The 3,535-nt window shown below is 41.0% G+C and overlaps 1 long non-coding RNA gene across 1 annotated transcript; it reads left to right on the plus strand.

The window, feature by feature from the left end:
- Window positions 1-577: 577 nt before the first annotated feature.
- LOC143666646 (uncharacterized) lies at window positions 578-2,748 on the plus strand. The gene is made up of 3 exons (XR_013167720.1): window positions 578-755; window positions 1,036-1,974; window positions 2,614-2,748. It is a non-coding gene; the product is annotated as an uncharacterized LOC143666646 (long non-coding RNA).
- Window positions 2,749-3,535: the final 787 nt, after the last annotated feature.

A 3,535-nucleotide genomic window follows, 5' to 3' on the forward strand; every position in this document is an offset into this window, starting at 1 on the left:
CCTACCTCTCTGTGAACATCTGGCTCCATCATTATCTTCTCCTTTGAGCTCTCTCTAGCTGGGGTAATGACTCACTTCTTTGATTTCATAAGATCTTAGATTTACCTCTATCACTGAACTTATCACACTGTATGTAATTGTTGCTTTATTTCTTTGCTTTACCTTTAGACTGTGGGCTTCTTTGTGGGTGGGGATCAGGAGTTCATGTCTGTATCCCCAGAACCTAGCACAGGACCTGCAAGGTTTTTTCAATAGTATTTGTTGGACAATGAGTTTTTTTTGTTTTTGTTTTTGTGGGGGTGGGGTGGGGTGGTGCATGGTCCAGGAATCAAACCCCGGTCTCCCGAATGAAAGGCAGGCATTCTAACCACTGAACCACCCGTGCACCCGACGATTATTTTTTAAAATATGCAATGTCTGAAATCTGTTTTTGTATACGGGAGTCCCCTGACGGTGTCTGTCTCCATATGCGTCTCATCATGCAGTGGAAAACTACTGCTTTTCTGGTAGCCAGTTCCCTTTCCCTCTTCCCACTGGTCCTGAATCTGGTTAACTATTCATTAGGCGCTGAGAAAACTGAATCCATCCTGTGGCTCAGGAGACCAGCCAAGCAATCGGTAGTTTCCATCTTCCTGGAGCCATGTGATTGGTGTCCGGATGACCAGGTGACCTAAGCTGAGCCAATCAGTGAATCTCAGGGTTTTGGCTGGGAATACTGCCTCACTGAAACTCTTTCCGTCTGAATTCTGCATTGGGTAGGTGCCAAGCGTGGGGTCCAACAGGTGTTTTGGTACTGTGGGGAAGCCATCCTGAGGAAGGAGCTAAACCCATTGCAGACAGTCCCAGCTGTAAAACTGCAAGCCCAGTGATATTTTCAGTCACTGGAACAATCCACATTTGAAATTTACCCTAACTCTCGACTTTCCTCTCATGTTTAATTTTAAGCCAGTTTGAGTTTATTTTTTCCATTACCTGCATTGCAAAGTCTTGACTGATACAAGATTCCTTCTTTTCTTCCCCATGAATTCTTTTCAGTGAGAGCTACTGCTTAAAATTGTCAGCCACTTCAATTGGTGTGATTAACTTCAGCGGAAGACTGTCTGCCTTTTGATCTTCTGGGAATAACCTTCACCTGTTCTGTAATCCACCCTGTCAGCATTTATTGGAAACCTGTTCTGTTCTATCCACCGAGCCAGTTGCTATGAGAGTCCCAATAACAGCAAAGCTCCTGTCTAGAGGTGCTGGTGGCAGAGTGAAACAGAAGGAGCCTGGAACTAGGAGTGAAGAAAGCTGGGTGACCTTGGGCTTATTGCTGCCCCTTTCTGGATGTCAGCATTTCCTTTGTAGTTTGAGGATATTGATTGACAATTCTCTAACATCCTTTCCAGCACACATCTCTCTATTACAATTAAATATGCTTGATGTGTCTGGTCAAAGTGCTTCTGACTTCCTTATCCAAATAGTATTTATTAAAAACCTACTACTGGCCCAGGTTGACTGGTGTTGCCACCTGTGAGCTCAGCCCGGGGCCCTCAACCTTGCCCCTCCTCTGGTGAGCCCTGGCTGCCCTGACGAGCCGGGGCTCTGCTCGTGGATGGGGGGCGGGGGTGAATATCTGGTGAGAGAAATGCAAAGCCAGCTGCCCTCTCTTCACAGCTCCAGAGGGCACCCACCCACCTTCTGGGGCTTTCGGGAATCTCCAGGCAGCCTCTTTGGAAGTTATATTTCAACGATCTCCAAAGACTACTTCAAATCCATACAATGTAACAGAAAGGATCAGAAAATATTAGGCAAATAGAAATGTGGGCTATGTTAAACAAGATGAACATCTCTGGAAGCTGTTGTGGAAAGTCCTAGTTCTGCAGAGATATCTAATGACTTGAAGGAACTTTGGACAAAACTGAACGAGTATCATGATAAAGAAGTATGAGGTTTACAAGTAGATGTAACCAAACTGAAAAATGAATGAATTTTGTAAGTATTATTATGTATCACTATTGCCTTATTTATAAGGTAATTAACAGTGACCTCACATTTGACCTCAATGTCCTATTTATAAGGAAGTTAGCTTAACTTAATGTAGGCCTTGGATACCTCACAGCAATTTTTCTTTAAATTCTAAAGTAAAATGAGTAACTTTATAATGGTAAGTATGGTCTTTGTTAATAGTTGCATGCATTTATATATTAATATAATTTATATATATATATTTTTTTTCCATAAGGTATTAAGAATAGAACTAATCTGTAAAGTTGCTTTGATTCATTCATCAATGGCATTCTTTTCTCAACTAAAATTAACACCCAGAATTCAATATACTACAAGAAGGGGGCAGAACCATTCTGGGATCTCTAAACTCAGAAAAATTTCTAACTAAATGACTATTCTGAGTCCTCTTTTACATAGTTTTAAAGTACCAGAGGACCACCTGGATTGTTTTGGTTAAGCCCAGATTCAAACCTGATTTTCTAAAGATTTTACTCAGAGTTCTTTCGAATTTTCCCACTCAGGAATCTGAAACCATGTGTCACTGTAAAATATCATTACCCTAAACAAAAATCAATATCATTGGGACTAAACATATTGTATTTACTTTGTTGTACATGCCCATAGGCCACAGTTACTTCATGTTCCTAAAGCTTCCAAGGCTGTAACAGGAAGTTGCAGTTACCGACTACCCATCAGAACATGCCCAATTGTTTTCTCTGTTACCGTCTGAAAAAGGAAATTGGGAAGTTTTTCTTCACACCCGGCAAGTCATGTTTGGAAACAGACATATATTCAGAAATATAAAATCATACATTTTAAAAGGTTTTGGTTAAAATAAGTTTATACTTCTACTTAATTAATAATATTTGAAATGCTTTGCATTGTTGAAAGTGTGTGTGCTTTTTCCTTAAAGGTGTCATTGTAAACCTCCTACACCAAAGGATCATCATTTCTCTGTTTCTGTGGTAGAATTGTGTTTAGTTCCCACAGCAGAGAGATGTTTCTTTAGATCAAGAAGAAATTAAATAAGCCTTTCTGAGTAGTAAATTTAGGTTGTAAATCTCATGAGTTAGGCTACTTCCTGTTGTGAAAAACTGAAAACAACCAGAACAGTAAGAAAAATGTATTCTTTCATTTAAAAGGCCTAACATAGGGAGATTCAAAGATTGGTTAATTCAGGGACTTTTTTAGTTAGGGTTCTCTAGAGAATCAGAATCAAGAGGAAACACTCGCAAATATAAAATTTTTAAAAGTGTCTCACGTGACCGTGGGAATGCAGAGTCCAAAATCTGCAGGGCAGGCTGTGAAGCCAACAATTCCAATGGAGGGTCTAGACGAATTCCACAGGAGATACTCACTGGCCAAAGCAGGAAGAGAGCCTGTCTCTTCTGAATCCTCCTTAAAAGACTTCCAGGGGGGGCCGCGGTGGCTCAGCGGGCAAGAGTGCTTGCCTGCCATGCCGGAGGACCCCGGTTCGATTCCCGGCCCCAGCCCATGTAAGAAACAAACAAACAAACAAAATATAATAAAAATAAAGATGTTTCCC

This window comes from Tamandua tetradactyla, chromosome 23 (assembly GCF_023851605.1).
Source record: "Tamandua tetradactyla isolate mTamTet1 chromosome 23, mTamTet1.pri, whole genome shotgun sequence".
NCBI classification, from domain to species: domain Eukaryota; kingdom Metazoa; phylum Chordata; class Mammalia; order Pilosa; family Myrmecophagidae; genus Tamandua; species Tamandua tetradactyla.